The 17,736-nt window shown below is 32.6% G+C and overlaps 1 long non-coding RNA gene and 1 pseudogene across 2 annotated transcripts in view; one reads left to right on the top strand and one right to left on the bottom strand.

The window, feature by feature from the left end:
- Positions 1-4,514, top strand: part of LOC18599010 (uncharacterized) — a 30,011-nt gene extending 25,497 nt beyond the window's left edge. Inside the window, exon 2 of the long non-coding RNA XR_001927737.2 lies at positions 3,184-4,514. This is a non-coding gene — a long non-coding RNA (uncharacterized LOC18599010). The remainder of the gene's footprint in view (positions 1-3,183) is intronic.
- Positions 4,515-6,827: 2,313 nt separating this feature from the next.
- Positions 6,828-9,706, bottom strand: LOC18599013 (uncharacterized; annotated as a pseudogene). Its single transcript, XR_016026162.1, has 2 exons — positions 9,499-9,706; positions 6,828-9,082 (listed from the first exon to the last, which is right to left on the bottom strand). The product of XR_016026162.1 is annotated as an uncharacterized LOC18599013 (transcript).
- Between the last annotated feature and the right edge of the window lie 8,030 nt (positions 9,707-17,736).

Here is a 17,736-nt window from a genome sequence, read left to right on the forward strand (position 1 = left end):
GCTCATACAATTTAGTTAGAGCTTTTGTCTTTCTTCGAGTACCATATGAATGTTTTGGAACCTCTGTGCTTGATGATGAGATTGGAAAGACTGCAGGATTCGCTCTAGCAGGCTTGACAACAAGTTTATTGATGAGATTCTTCTTAGGAGCCATTTCAACTTGGAGATATTTGGAGATTTGCTTGAAGAAAGAAGATGAGAGACAGAGATTGTTCCACCAGACGTGCCAAAAATTTGTACACACAAATTTCTCGTCGAAATTTATTGACTTGAAAATTATGAGACAAATACATATATTTGATGATGTGAGTGATGATCTTTGAAAATTTCTCTAATTAATTTCTTCAATTCGTCTTCAAGAGTCACAAACTTAGACTTAGTGTTGATCATGAACTTGCTTGATCTTCGCTTCAAGGGTCTTGATGACATAATCTTGATCATGAACACTTGATATTAGCTTCAAAGGTCTTGCCGACTTAATTTTGATCACGAACACTATATCTTCGTCACAAACTTCGTTTGATATCTTGATCACGAATTCTGTTGTTGCTTGATCACGAACTTCGTTGCCGCTTGATCACGAACTTCGTTGCCGCTCGATCTTCACTTTAGAAATCTTCTATTTTTCTTGATCTCTAAAATACTCTCAATCTTCGAATGCCTCCGAATGAATCCAATAGCTTGAAGGAGCCCCCTATTTATAATGTTTGGTGGGAGACTTTGATGAGAATGTAATCTCTTTGAATTATCTCTAAATTATTTTAATTTATTTAGAGATAAATTATGATGACTCATTAAAAGTCTTTTGATTGGTCGGACCTTGAATCCTTGAATTTTGATAGGCCGAATTTAGATATTATCTCTAAATTATCTTAATATATTTAGAGATAAATTAAATAATTAAATTTGATTTTTATCTCTAAATTAGTATAATTATTAGAGGTAAATTAAATAACCAATAATTAAATTTTGATTGGTCAAAAATATGAATATTATCTCTAAATTATTTTGATTTATTTAGAGATAAATTGGATGACCAATAACAAATTTTTGATTGGTCAAAAATATAAATATTATCTCTAAATTATTTTGATTTATTTGGAGATAAATTGGATGACCAATAACTAATTTTTGATTAGTCAAAAATATGAATATTATCTACCAATAGGTGAATTGGTTCAACTATATGTTTTTAAAATAATCCGACCAATAAATTAATTATTTTATAATTAATTACACGGTTACTAAATCCACGTGGCGGCACGCAATTGGTTGATAATTGTTCTCCTTCTACAACATGTTTGCTTTTTTGTTTATTGTTTGGTTTTATTCTGTAGTGTCATACTAAATCTGCGGGTTTGCTGAAAACTTTTAAAGATTTCACATCTCTTTTGGTCTTTTCAAATAGGTAAGCTCATAATTTTTAAATTTAATTCTACCTATCAATCTGTATGGTGTGAATGCCACCTTACCTAAAATATTTGAATATTTTAGTGGGGCAATGGCTGGATAATGCTAAAATTTGGTGGACTGTTTTGGTTCAAAGAAATTGGCTGAAAACTGAATTCATCTTACCTGTGATGGGCAATCTTCCTCATAGACCCGTAGTGAGTAGTTAAACATAATATTTTTTTCTTAGAAATGTCCATAATTCATGGGAGACAATAATCATGTAGACATATAGCATAGTTGGTAGTTTTTAATTTTTTTTAAAGATTATTGGAAAGCAAAAAGAAAGAAATCTTAAGATTGAAAATTTTATAATTTATATAAAGTTAAGTTACATTATTCATAATTTTCAAAAAATTCGCTTTTCTTCCTGCATCTATTATTTGTTTAAATGGACTTTTGGATGGTATTGTTCAGACTTTTTGGCCTATAATTGTCTTTTATTATTTTTTTTGATTTGTTCTATTTGAGTGAAAATGCCTTTGCATTGTATTATGATAGGCAAAGTAGTGAACAATTTTTCTTAAGTACTTTACGACAAAAATTGAAGGGAATTAAGAGAAAACAATAACAAAGTAACATTGGTCTTTCTTGGATCAGCCGCCTAAGTTTTTTTGTAGCTACTAACAGTCACTAATTGTGCAGTTCTTTTGCCCAAACCAACTTTTTTATGTCATGGGGAATCTTTAGCAGTTGGCTTTAGACTTGTAATGGCATGTCGGCTTAAATAAGATTAAAAAATTCTCAAAATAAAATTGATACCAATAAGTTTTTTTATCTGATGGTTTTAACCACCACCTTTTACCCCATTATTTTAGCAAATAAGTAAAAAAGATCATATAATATAAATATATATATATTTTCGCACACACAGAGATACATGGACTAATATTTAATAATTTAAAATTTTTAAGTTTTTAAAATATAATCTATACACATCAAAATATATTATGTAAGTTTTTAGGATAATTAATTATTCAAATATTTCATTTTTAATAGATATTCTATATTTATTATGTTTATATTTTAGTAAATAGATCTGAAATAAATTCAAAATTAAGTTACAGATGAAAAATAAAAAATTTGAAATTGAGAATGAATATGAAATATTGCAAAAAATTTACAGACTAAAGATTCAATTTTCATACTATAGTAATAAAATTATGACAAAAATTTGACATACCTTGAACTATATTTTGATATTGGACAGATATAAATAAAAGAAAAAGCAAATCTCAAAGATTACTGGATTGCTTGACCTGACAAAAAAGAAGGAAAGTAAAGCTTAAAAGTGCAATCAGTGAGAAGGACCAAATTAATTAGTAAAGGTTGTTGTTGCTTGCAGTGCAGAGCATATATGTGTGGGTCATTGTCTTGAGACTGTGACTATACCTTGGAAACTGGATTAGCCTAGAATTTTGTTTTCCAATGAATTAATTACCTCATTGAACAAATAATTGATTTCTTAGAGTAATCTATTTACTTTATATTCAGTCTAAATTATTTCTTTTTGTTGTCTATATTAATTGATACATTTTTATTGTTATAACCCTCAATCATTTTTTTAATCGGTTTCATTCTTCTGTTTTCATTATCTTTTCAAATTATTTCAATATATAAAGTAGAAAGCAAACATATATATATATACATACATATTCATGTGTGATTTATCACTTATGATCAATTTTATTCTCAAACAACATGCTCACGTTTATTCTTGTCTTTTCTTCGCAGTTTATTACTCGATTTCTCGCAAGATCTCAAAGTCAGCACTCCTCTTATATTATGAAGTATGTTGATTTTCTCTTGCTTAGTAATGTTATTTACACTTTTTCTGCACCCTTTACAAGTTCAATGTTTTGCTTAAATTATTAAGCTTATCTAATTTTCTTCTCATTCCATTGCTTTGTTTGCAATTTATGCTTTTAATGTTTTGTATCTACTTTAACTCAAAACAGAAGGAAATTTGATAAAAGAGTTGTTAAATGTGTCTTTGTAGGGTATCCAAGTGGTATTAAAGGGTATAAAGTGTATGATATCAATGCAAATAAGTTTCCTGTATCCAGGAACATTGTTTTGCATGAGCATAAATTTCCTTGCCAGATAACACAAAATATCATTAATCATCATTCATTTCTACAAACACCTGGTGTGTATGATTTTGATTTTGATATTTAAACTCCTGACATTGTAAATTTTGCTCCAAATCTTCATTCTTCTTCTTAAAGATCTCCATGTACACTTATTCCATCATCTGAAACTGGTTCTTCATCAAAATTCATTTACATACCTCAAAATTCAATTAAACTTGTCCTTGAACATAGTCTTGCAAGTTCTGTTTCTGCACTAGTTAATCCTGTTACTGATGTTATTCAATTTCCTAGAAAGAGTAGCAGGCCTAAGCATTTTCCAAAATACCTTGAAGTTCATCGACTTGATTTACCTTCCACTTTACATCATGTCACAGTTCATCCAATTACCAATTTTTTGTCATCTTATGCTCGTCATTTGCACATAAAGCCTTTACTACCAGCTTATGTCAAGTGTATGAACCTCATACATATGACCAAGTTGTTGAGTACTCTCATTGGAGAAATGCCATGCAATGTGAACTTCAAGCTTTAGAAGATAATGCTACATGGAGTATTTTACCTTTACCTTCAGATTCTCATGCCATTGGTTGTAAATGGGTGTTCAAGGTTGCAATGAATGCAGATGATACTGTACAAAGGTATAAAGCAAGGCTGGTGGCAAAAAGGTATAATCAAGTAGAAGGGTTTGATTATCAAGAGACTTTCAGCCCAGTTGCCAAACAAACAGCTGTGAGAGTTTTTATGGCACTTGCAACTGCAAAATGACTGATTTTGTCCTAGTTAGATATCAGTAATGAATTCTTAAATGGTGATCTTGATGAAGTAGTTTATATGGACCTTCCTGAAGGTTATTCTATCAAGGGGGAGTATCCACTTGGTTCCAAAATGGTGTGTAAGTTGCATAAATCTTTTTATGGGTTGAAATAGGCCTCAAGGTAGTGAAACACAAAGTTTACAGATTCATTACTCAAATATGGATTAACTCAATCATATGCAAATTATTCCTTGTCCACCATGACATCATACAGTAGTGATTTCAATGCTTTAGTAGTATATGTTGATGATATAGTAATTGCCAATAATAATGTTCAGTTGACAGATCAAGTTAAGAATTATCTGAGTTCATAATTCCAGCTGAGAGACCTAGGAACAATGAAGTATTTATTAGGACTCGAGATTGCTAAGGGTCCAAAAGGCATTTCTATTTGTCAAAAAAAATATACATTGGATCTTTTAGATGAATATGGGATGCTTGGTACTAAACCAGTCACTACTCTAATAGATTATAGTCATAAGCTTAGTAAGGCAGTTGATGGAAAGGAGGTTGATAATCCAACAAGATATAGGCAGCTGGTAGGCAAACTATTATGCTTAACATTCACAAGACCTGATATTTCCTATGCTGTTCAGGTTTTATCTCTGTTTATGGAAAAACCAAAGCAAGAACATATGTCTGCAGCTTATGGGCCATTGAAGTATCTTAAGTTAGCTCCAGGACAAGGGATATTCATGAAGGCAGACTCGTATTTAAGCATATTAGCCTACTCAGACAGTGATTGGGTTGGTTGTGGTGATACAAGGAAATCAGTTACAGGGTATTGTGTATCCTTAGGAGATTCATTGGTCAATTGGAAATCCAAAAAGTAATCAGTGGTTGCTTGCAGTTCAACTGAGGCTGAATACAAGTCAATGGCTGCAGTTTGCTATGAAATCATGTGGCTAAAATACTTGTTATCTGATTTAGGCATTAAACGGAGTGCAGCAGTCAAACTTTATTGCGATAACCAATCTGCATTTCATATATGTCGCAATCCAGTGTTTCATGAGCGCACAAAACATATAGATATGGACCACCATTTTATTAGGGAAGAGGTGCTTGAAAGATTGATTGAACCAGTGTATATTTCTACTGGATCATTAACTGCAGATTTGTTGACAAAGGCATTGCAACCAACACAATATCACCGTTTATTACACAAGATGAATATTCATGACATTCATGCTCCGCCATGAACATTCATCTTGAAGGGGAGTATCAATCTAAATGAAGGCAATAAATGCAACATCAAGAAGTCAGAAATAAAGACTTGGTTAATGAAACCAAGTAAAAAGAAGTGGACACGTGAAACTCACATGACTTCTAATAACTAGGAGCATCTGCTGCGAAAGTTAACTTTATTTTATATTTTACAGTTTTACTCTAGTTAAAAAGTTAGTTGATTGTTAAAAATTATTTTTAGTTAGTTTACTTCCCTCCTTTTATAACAGCTTTACTCTTTCTTTCACTTCGGGTATATAAATACTCTGTACTATTAATATTTTTAGATCATTTGAATTGTTGTTCTTTCCACAAGATATTTCTTTCGATATATCATGGTTTCTTACAGACATTGTGCCCATGTTGAGAATGATTCTAGCCATTTCTATTCAATTGGTATCTGCCCTTACAGTTTAAGGAATCATCGTCTGGCTATGATGGAACATTGCATAACAAGTATTAACACCCAAAGCTGAGGTTGTTGCAAAACATAAATGAAAGAAATTCATAATCTTTGAAATCTTCATATTCTATAAATTAAATAGCAATTTAGAAAGCCAGACCACATTTCACTTTTCCACAGTTGACATCCTTCTCATTAATGTATGTCCAAAGCAAAATTTATCCCACATGGAGTCGGGAGAGCTTTCAAAATGGGCATGGAGCTTTCAAGTATGAAGGTAGGAATGAAGGTGATTTTTATTCCCATATATCTCTCCCTCAGTTTTAATGCAATGTTAGTTTAAAAGAATACTATAAATAAAATTTAAAATAATTTTTGATAAATTTAATGACAAAAAAGAGTTAGAAAAACTATTTGATAAATTTAGATAAAACATCTTCATTTACTTGTCATTAAATTTCTCTCAATCTCTTTCTTTTTTTTTTTTAAATTACAAATAATTCAATGAAATCTTCCCTTTCGCCAAATCAGATCTATTTGAAATGCTATAGTAATATTTTTGAATGAGATTTATTTTTGAAAAGTCAGATTAAACAATTGACAAGTTGCTCAAGAAAGAGTGAAGAGTATGATTAGCAGGTTATTTGTTAGGGGAATGCTATTAGCCTCTCCCTCACTCATGCACTGCATTTCCCATCTTGCCTGATAAAGCAAGTGTATAACAAAGTAATACTAGTTTGGGCCGTCATTACCTGAATTGAAATGCATAGTAATTTCTGTAGAAGGTAGAGGAAACCATGAAAATAACGAATTATAGTCAATTTAAGCCGATAGATCCTGAAACTGATGAAAGCAATCGATTTTGACTCAACACTGGAAAGCAATGTTAATTTGGTACATCCTTGACCAGCTCAACAAAGATCAGTAGATATGAAGTGTTCCAATGAGAACTACTAGCAATAAAGATCCAATAAAAACATCACAAAGGAGATAAGACTATTTATGGATTCCAATCATGGCTGCAAAGTCATGTTTGATCTAAAAATGGACACTAAAAACCAAATTGACAAACAGATATAAATAAAAAACATGAGCAGTAATTGATAAATTGGGTATGTGCAGGTACCCTGGCTTGTGACCTCTATATTTGATCAACACTAGGATGTAATATCATTTTTTATACTCTAAAGACCAGCTGCATTCCCAATGGACCATAAGGTTGCATCCAGGTTCTTTACATTCAAGGGCCTGTCCATTGCAAAGCTTACCGCATACACTACACCAAGGACAGTCCCAAATCCTTTTGACAAAAGTGAAGGGGTGTGGATGATCACGGTGTCTGTATGTGCTACCAAGCTTGCTAAATGGGAGATCCCCAAAAACACATTTAAGATGAACAGAGTTATCACAATCTGCACAGTAGTAAACCAGTGGTTTGGGTCTCTTTTTTCCTCACAAATATCATAAAAATGTTGACTAGGATCAGAATTATCATGATATCTTAGAGTGAGATGATGTTTGTCATACTTGTACCAAGCTGTATTTGGCAATGTAATGCAGTTAAAATCTAAGACGAATTTGCAATGCTTACATCTATATGCTCCTAACCTATAAGAATATGATATAGGACTCTGACAAGCACTACAGTCTCCTGAATACTTGTGATCAAGAAAAAGTAGGTGTTCATGACTTGGATGCCACAAGGTGTCTGATAGCAAACTACATGTAATGTCAACACTAAAGTCACAATATTTTTTGTCGCATTTATAGCTAAATCCTTGGTGATGTCGATGGCAAGCCCAACAATATGCAAGCTCATCATTCGTGAGTGTAAGCAGGTGCGTGCGACTTAGGTGTTGCTTTTGTCTAGGCAACTCAGCACAGTTCATGTGGAGAAAAAACTCACCTTGCTCACAACGATAAAAAGGGGCTGATATAGGCCTCATACACCCATCACAGTTGTTAACAACTTGGACTTCACCGCTAAAAGTAGGCATGTTTGATCTCTGTCGCTAATACATCTTCTCCCACACTCATTTTTTTAAGAACAGTGATCAAATTTGTAGATTCTTGTAGTACTTCATCTTTGTCTTCCACCCAAGCTGTTCCATCCCAAATGCTTGTATCGGTTTCGCAGCGCACATGAGTAATGTAATTGCAGTAAAAAACAGAACAAGAGTAACTCCCATGATCTAAATTCACTTCTTCGTGACAAATTCTGCACTCCTTGATGATGTCGTGTTATTTTGATGGTGTGTGGCAATGTCGATGAAATGCAATCCTTATGAACCATAAGGTCACATGTAGTACAGATATAAGGATTGCGGCCTCCATCTATACCACAAAAATCACAAATGAATTTATTTTACTCCTTACAAGTGTAAATGGGTGTTCATGACTTGTAACTGTAACCATGCGCAGGGGAAAAGCATCTGCAACCCTAATTCCCAACTTGCAAATAGAGCAGTGATAAACAAATCCCTTGAATGTTAGTTTGCACAAATAGCAAGAACATTTCCCTGGATGAGTTGATGGATCTGCCAAGAGTGTCAGAGGATGCTTGCGGTGGTAGGTATGAGTAATCTCAAGGGGCAGCTCAGCACATTCCTTATGAAGGTGAAAGTAGCAATCCAAACATCTGTAAATCGGAAATGATAATGGTTCCTTACATCCGATGCAATCCCCACGGTCTTTCCTGTTATGCTTTTCAATAAAGATCAATGGATGCTTGCGGATTAAACGTTCGAGTTTCGGAAAATTTCCAATCATAGATAGTTGAAACAAAGCACAATTGACGTCGAGACTGAAATTACAAGAAGCACAGTGATAACCAAATCCCCGACGACCCGTGTGACAAAACCAATATAGGTATATACCAACACGATGTGGTGGTTTTGGTCGAAGAATGAGAGGGTGTTTGGGGTGGAAAGGATGATTGATCTCAGGGTGTAACTCAAACTCCGCGCATGTATTGTGAAGATAAAACTGGCAGTCGTTGCAGCAGTAACTAGGACCCTCTACTCGATCCTCACACAGAAAGCAATATGCTGCTTCTTCTTCTTCTCCACCAGAGGTTGAATCTGCAGTCGGTGCATGCATCTGCTTTTGGATTAACATCAGAGGATGTTTATGGCTAAAATATTTGAGTTCCATCTCTTTCTTTCCCTCTCTCTACTTATTTTCTGGATTATGAGCTAGATATTGTTTGAAGAAAACCATGTATTTTTTATCAATAAAATTAGGATAACATTGGGCCAACTGACAACCATGGTTTCCTTTTCTTTTTTTTTTTGGAAAGATACCACCATAGCTTCTTTATCCCTGAAAGCTCCCACTCCAATAATTCTTTGCAATTGGTCCTACAAACTTATGAACTGAAGATCGAAAATAGACTAACACATAAAAAAGCTCAAAAATCAAAGAGATCCAATCATCACAATGATTGCATTCTTATCTATGAAGAAATCAAAGTAAAAGCCAACGGGGATTGGAAGCTAATTGATTAAGAATTATACCTGCCACAAATCAGAAGAAGCTATAATAGAAATCAATTGGGTAAAGGAAAAGCCTGCGAGAAAGAGAGCCTTGGGTTGAGAAAATAAGCCAGACAATGGAAAGAGCATGAGACTGTCAGAAATTGCTGGTAATGGAGAAATTAGAAATATGAAGGTAAAATGGGGACTTTGACAATTAGAGTACCAAATACTTCAGCTAAATATCAAAGTACCAACTGTAAAGCCTCTTTCAAGATATCTTACAGAAAAAGGCCACTTGTACCTCATACTTTCATGTAAAAAAGAAATTGGCATCTAGAAATCGCTTTTATTTTTTTTTTAGTTTAAATGCATCATGTTTGTAGAGTCAATTCCTTCTTTCAAGCATTCAAAACAATGTCAAACTATAAAATAAATAAATTGCTCAGATTTTAACATTTTAAGTATCTTTTTAGATTAAGTTAGACTACATGTTAAATAGTTAATTTAAGTTATTTTAATATAATTTTATTTTATTTTATTTTATTTTACTTTAAAAAGAGTTATTGTTGATTTCTCTCATGGTTTTTTGTATATTTGATGAAAAAGATGCATTTGAGTTAAAATCGCACAAGAATGGTGAATGCTTCATTGGTAAATGTTGCTATATTTCAAAGATAACTTGAGCTACAGAAGTCCAATTGATACGATTCTTAATCCATTAGAAAGCTAAGAGAACAGGCTACAACTTTCATGTTTACCACTTTAACTAGTTTACATTCGATCAAAGTGAAAATCATGTTGGAAGATGATGGATGGATGTAGTTTTGCACAATGCAGCATGTTGACTAGAGGTCGCGGCCTTGAGTTACTCAAGGCTGTAGCGTTGAGGAAGTTAAAGCAGCAATGCTGGGAAGATCATGGTCGTGACGTTGGACAGTTGAGGTGTGTCATATAAACTCCCGAAGCTAGAGCGTCACAGGCACAAATGTAGCCACGGTGCTGTCGTGCCAAGGAAGCATGGTCGTGATGTCTTGCTATTTTTCAAAAATAAAAGTTTTGATAGAAATATGGACATTAGATTAACTTGAACCTATAAAAAAGACATTTTCAGAGCATTCAAGAGGAGATGATGGCAACAGTTTTTTTGAAAAATAAGAAGAAAATTAGAGCTAAGAATTAAGCAAGAAATTGAAAGCAATTAAGAGAGATTCAAGATCCACAAGGCTTCAGTATTAGTTGTTTTCTCTCTTTTGTGTTAAACTTATTTTCTTGTTTTGAATTCATGGCTAAATTTCTTTGGATATTGTTTTATTTAGATATCATGAACTAATTTGCTTTTCTAGAATTATTATGGATTTCAACATATTGTTTGAATATTAGCTTCTCTTTTATTTATCATGAATATGTACAGTTTTGTTTATTCATATATGTTCTTAATGCCTTTAATTTTTTTTGGAAAAGCTTAATACCTTTACTTGACTAATCAACAATTAATTGATGTGCGAACCTAATTGAAACTTAACAGAGAGATTTTAGATTGAACTAAGATTTGAATAGTGTATGTTCACGTCACTTAAGGGATTTGATTCGCAATTTAGGTAGACATACGCTAATTGCCATACATAGAAAAATTAGGACACTAGATTAATGAACTTAATTTAATTGATTCCTATAAACATATAGTGAACTAATTAGGTTAGGTATTTGTGCAAGCATCTCGACGAAAACTTGTACATAGCTTTGGATTTTAGGTTAGTAAAACCACCTAGGAAAGATAAATAATAAAAGAAGCTAATATCAAATGAAGTATTGAATGAACCCACAATCCTAAGTCTTTAATCTATTGTCTTTCTCAAGCATATTTAATTTCTGTTTGTTAATTTAGTGTTTATTTTAATTTCATTTTAATTAATTTTTTTTTGTAATTTCCAGTTATTTAAAGAAAATTGATTTGTTATAAAATTTTAATATTTAGTGAAAATATAAAAACAAATCCTTGTGGGAACGATACTTTACTTATATTATATTACTTGTTTGCGATAACATGCACTTGCATGAAAATTTGACAACACCACTCACCAAGAAGCAACAAGCAGGAATTGGTGGAATTTTATAAAATAAATAAATTAAAACCTATATTGATGATTACAGTGAAAACACCAGTTGAGTTATGGACTAATATCGAAGAGGGATTAATATGTATGAAAAGAATAGACATCACTCCTTCAAGCATAGAAACCGATAAATTCTTTTAGTGCATTTGTTTTCCCATGTCATGCCCCTTACCTGCATCCCTAAGCCCTTAACTTAAGTATTACTTAGTTGATGCTCTTTCTGCTTTGAACCAATCTGATGAATGACTTTTCTCTATGCTTGTCCCTTGTAGTAGTTTTCTAGTTTGATTGTAGTAGTTTATTTTGCTTTTGTTTTGGATGAATGAAACTTCCAATTATCCAAAAGAAAGAAAAAACCAAAAGAAAAGCCTATGGATCAACTGGAAATAAAAAAAACTATCATCTTCAGTCTAACATTTTAATAATCTTTGTTCTTAAGATCATAATCACATCTGCTAGAACTATAGCATGGCTAGGGGAAACTACTAGTGTGGTTCAAGTTAGACATGCAATCATGTTGACATAAGTTATAAATAGAAGATTTCGTGAAGAAATTACTGGGATCATACAATCAACTATTTTAGCCTAAAATCATGTTTATAGTTGTTATCGATTTCTTTCCAAATATAGCCTGTTGTTCATGCTATAAAACAGTTATCATGCAATCAAAATTATATGAAAAAAATAAGAAATATATCATTTTATCATGGTATCAGAGCATAGATCCGAAGACCTTATGATTTTTTTTTTTTTTTGCAAAATAACAAAAAGAAAAGAGAGGAAAAACATGAGAGGTTGAAAGAATGGAGGACCAAACTCCTTCAATTGGCAAATTCCAAGTAAGAGTTAAGGATTCTCTACTCACAGACTTAACATCCAATGTCACAACCCGAAACTCCCATCGAGCCCGTGACAACCGTCACGACTTCTCGATCGACATTCATTACTCGAAATGTCAACCGAAACCCCGCAAAGCTTTAATATCAGCTTAACATTTCCCCTATGGGTAACTGTTGCCAAATACCATATTCTAAAAGATTTTAAACTGTTTCCAACTTAAACAAATAAAATAATAACTTTCATCTCAGAAAGGTATTTTGGTCATTTATCTCAAAAATCTCAAAATCAGTTAAAAATATAGTATGTAAGTGAAAAACACATATTTCATAATCAAAAATAATTTTGGATGTCTAAAACATTCGTTTAAAATGGAATTATGACTATTAGAATAAAATAAAAGTATTAAATAAAATATTCAATTTTCCCATAAAATAATATTTTAAGAACACTGCATGAATAATTTTTACAGCTTAAAAGCAAAATAAATTCCTACATACCGTAATGCAGATAACCAAAGTATAGAATTTAATTTACAGTAACACGTGGGCCCACGAATGATCAAAAGTATCAAAAGAAATGAACCTACAGTTTTTGGATGTGGTAAGTTCAATTGTAATCCTCAGCGATATCAGTTATCTACAATCCATTCTGAGCCTGAAATGGGTGGAAAGAAGGGTGGTGAGATTATAAAATCCCAGTGAGTAAACAAACATCACTCAAAATATCTAAAGTAGAGTAAAAGGAGATTATTAAAATATTTCATCAAACTGTAATTTATCATCTTTCAACTTATTTCAACCAAATGATATCAATTTATTTAAAGCAAGTAATCAGTATGACTTATGAATTTCTTAAAAAGCTTGGCTCATGCAAAAAATTATTATCATACTCAGTTATCTGAGATACCTTGGCCGAGAGCTTTCCCAACTGAGTCCGCCAAGGCTATTAGAAAGTCATGTTTTTATTTTGAAAATATAGTCGTTCCTTGGTGTTGGCCGAGTTCCCCTTCACATGGTGGTTTGGCGTGAAGTGAACTCTAAAAGTTATATCTCGGGAGTTACCCTACTCGCCTCTCCAACCGAGGTAAAAATATAACAAGATTTCGTGCCCCTCTAATAGGCTAGTCCACAGAACTCAGCCCATTGCAGCAAGTCAAACCCACCATACAATAAAATTCGATAACATGATATGGCTATTATTGCAATTCACAGCCTTTCAAAGCTAAATATATATTTTATATATTTCAACATAAATATCAATTCAGCCATTCATACAAATACTGTCATAAGCCATTCGATTCAAATAATAAATTTAATTCATAACAAATGGTCTCCAATTACTCTATTTTCAAAATCGTTATTTCGTTTTAAGACAATTTATAAAATATTTTCATTTAAACTCATTTTGTTTGCAAAACATAAAAATTTACCATTTAAACTTATTTTCATAAAATTCACCAAAACTAAATAAAGACATACTTTAGATAATTAAAATGATGGTAAGGTTACTCACAGTGCCTAGAATGGGGATTTTTGAAATACTCAAACTACTGGTCATCGGGTGCAATTCCCTTGCCTTTATCGGAGGACTCACCACCTTGACACAGTACAAAATCGAAAAATTCACCACATTGGTACTAAATTAAAATTAAACTAATTTAGACTACTAATGCATGATATGGAATGCAAAAATGTCTAAATTTTGCCTAAACGCGGTGTTAGCCTATTTCGGACATTTACTTGATATATCAATATATGCGTCCGTTTAAACTCCCAATTAATTTTTTTCAATTTCTATACCTCAATTGCACCCAAATTGACTTAATGTCCCTCAGTGTGGTGTAAATTATCAGTCTCGGTAGCAAATTACGAAAATACCCCTAGTGGGTAAAAATTCGTATTTTTGCTCCGAAAATTTTCATTATTTTTCTAGGCTCATAATTCATCATAATTCCTCAAATAAACATCAAGATCAGCAGCCAATATTCCCCTAAAAAATTCAGCATAATGGGTTTCAATGGGAGAAAATTATTTCTCTAGCTTATTTTTGCTATATTTCAATATAACCTAACTAAAATCACTTAATTCAATTAAAATCAACCAAAACTCAAGCTCAAAACTCATCCATGGAGGTTTGACCAGCATGGGTGTCCATACCCACTTTCTAATTTTGCATGGAAATGAGAAAAAATGCATGGGTAGTGAAAATCACAAGGAAATCAATGAAATTTACCTTTTTAATGCTTGATTTCTTGATTTCTCTTGATTTTCTCCAAATTTTTCAGCTAGGGTTCTTATTTCTTTTCCCCTTTTTCTCTCCTGGTTTGGACGGCTTGAAAAAGATGAGAATTCTGGAAATTTTGACCTTTTTAAAGGCTAAAATAATATAATATTATTTTATTCATTTTTTTTGTTTTATTAATTCCTTAAATTCTAGCCATCCATTTGTTTCCAAATTTTCACCATACACTTGTCCCACATATCCATAGCTCAGATAAAATTCTCAGACTTATCCAAAGTCTTGGTGGTGTAATTTTTTTGAAATTTACACTTTTGCCCTCGTAAAAGTCAAAAATTACATTTTTACCCCAAAAATTGAAAAATTACCCATAGACATATTTTTCATCCCTTATACTCATACCATTCTCCAATTTGTCAAATTTGATCTAAATTCTCTCAAAATCTCAAATTTTGTCAATAGGTGGTAAAATTACGATTTTGCCCCTACACTCTAGAAATCACCGAAATTAAATTTTTTCACTTCTAAACCTTAAATCATACTCCAATACTCAAATCATACTCCAATAAGTCAAATGGGGACAAAAAAAAATCTTTTTTAAAAATTCCCATTGTGTCCCTAGGTGGCAAATGACCATTTTGCCCCTAGACAGTGAAAATTTCGATTTGACTCCAAATTGATCTTCGAACTCCGAATCACCATATTAAACCATTCTGGGACTTTAATATTCTTAATTTCATTTTAAATTCTCTATTTGATCTAGTTCGAGGCTTAAATTAACTTAATTGTACCATTTGGTATATTGTCGTCTTTTAAAGATTTTTCTTTCGGGGCTTTCCAAGTATGCAAGCATATTGTCAATCATATGAATGACATGACAAGTATTTTATAAGGTGGGGCTTGACATCCAAGCTATCTTAAATGATGAAACAAACACCAACATTGACAAGTCATGAATCTCTTATTGCACCGATTATCATCAAGCTTGACAATACTAACTATGGACTTTGGTCCCAAGTTGTGGAGATGTATATCTTGGGCAAACACAAACTGGGATACATAAATGGGGATTTTCCATAACCACATGAGACAAATCCTACTTTCAAGAAATGGAGGATAGAAAAAGCAATAGTGAAAGGTTGGTTAATCAACTCTAATGAATCTAAAACTAATCAGCAATTATATTCGATTTCCAAAGGTGAAAGCAGTTTTAGACGTTATTGCTACGATGTATTTTGATGCAACTAGCACTTCACAACTCTATGATCTCAAAAGAAATGTGACAAGGCTGAAACAAGGTGGAAGATCTATTGAGATGTATTGCAACAATCTTCAATGCTTGTGGTGAGGGATTGATTTTTGATGACCAAACTCGATGAAGATGAAGTGCGAATTTGATATACAGAAATAGAACTTTATTTTACAAGAAGATAGAGTTTATACCTTTCTACATGTGCTAGATGATCGACTTGAAAAAATTCGAGGTGATATGCTTTAACTTTAATCGTTTCCCATAGTAGAACAAGCCTATGCACATGTTTGTTGAGAAGACTTAAGGCAATCTGATATGTTGACAAAAGAAGATAATGTGCACTGCGCAATTATGATCTCAAAAAGACAGAAGTGACAACAACAAATTCACTTTAGTTGGTATGTAATGGGAAACCAAATACGTCAACAAAGCCAAGGTCACAAGTAAAAAAATGAGGTTGCATACACTATGGGAATGCAAAGCACAACAAAGACATCTGTTTTAAGTTACACGGATATCCAGAATAGTGGCATGAACTCAAAGTAAAAAAAAAAAAATTGTGATGTTGGTCGAGCCGTCTTCATAAACATTGGAGATACTTCAACTGCTGCATTTACCAAACTATAATTGTCCCTCATACCAAAAAAGGACTCACTACCTACTACAGCGAATAAAACAATGGCCTTTAATAACCCAAGTAATCAAAGTTGGATTATTGATTCAGGAGCTACTGATCATATGACATTTGATTAGCAAAATTTCATTGAGACAAGCCAACCAAAACGAACATGCATTACCAATGCCAATAGAGTAACATACCTAGTGACAGAGGTAGGAAAAATGGCACTTTGACCATTTCTTTTTTCACTTCTAAATGCTTTGCTAGTTCCATCCCTTTCTAATAACCTACTATCTATCAACCAAGCCACTGAAGAATTAAACTATTGCGCACTAATGTGTCCTAAGTTTTTTTTTTTTTTTAGGATCTTTTTACCAAAAAGATTATTAATTGTGGTACTAAAAGAGAAGGATTGTATTATATGGATAATCTTAGTCTTGGATAGACAAACATTGAACATGGAATCAATAACAACGAAAAACAAATTTGGTTATGGCATTACCGACTAAGACATCCATTCTTTTCATACTTAAAGCCTCTTTTTCCAAGTTTGTTTTCAATTTTACATGAATCTTTATTTCATTGTGAAACTTGCATTTTGGCTAAAAGTCACCGTGTTCCATAACCTATTAGTTTTAAAAAATATAAGAAAACCTTTTATGATAATCCATTCAGATGTTGAGGGCCAGCCTCTATCACAATCTCTTTTGGCATTAGATGGTTTATGATATTTGTAGATGATTGCACACGCATGACTTGGCTTTATTTGATGAAGAATAAGAGTGATGTGTTTGCTATTTTTGCTTTTTCCATAACATAATCAAAACTCAATTCTCAAGCAACATTCAAATTCTTCAATTTAATAATGGCAAAGAATATGATAACAATGAATTGCGACAATATTTTCAGGAGTGTGGTTTATATCAAGAAACTACTTGCACAGATACTCCAAAATAAAACAGCATTGCGGAATGGAAGAATAGGCATATTCTTGAAACGACTTGAGCATTATTGGCAACAACCCATGCACTAAAAAAATATTGAACAAATGTAGTTATAACCTCCATGTACTTACTCAACCGAATGCCATCTTGAGTCTTAAACTTTGAAACTCCATTACAAGCTCTTGCTCATCACGCGCAATTACACTCAATCTGGATGTTTCCACCTCGGATAGTTAGATGTGCAACATTTGTGCACATTCACAAAACACA

Source organism: Theobroma cacao, chromosome 5 (assembly GCF_053813885.1).
Source record: "Theobroma cacao isolate CCN51 chromosome 5, ASM5381388v1, whole genome shotgun sequence".
Lineage (NCBI taxonomy): Eukaryota > Viridiplantae > Streptophyta > Magnoliopsida > Malvales > Malvaceae > Theobroma > Theobroma cacao.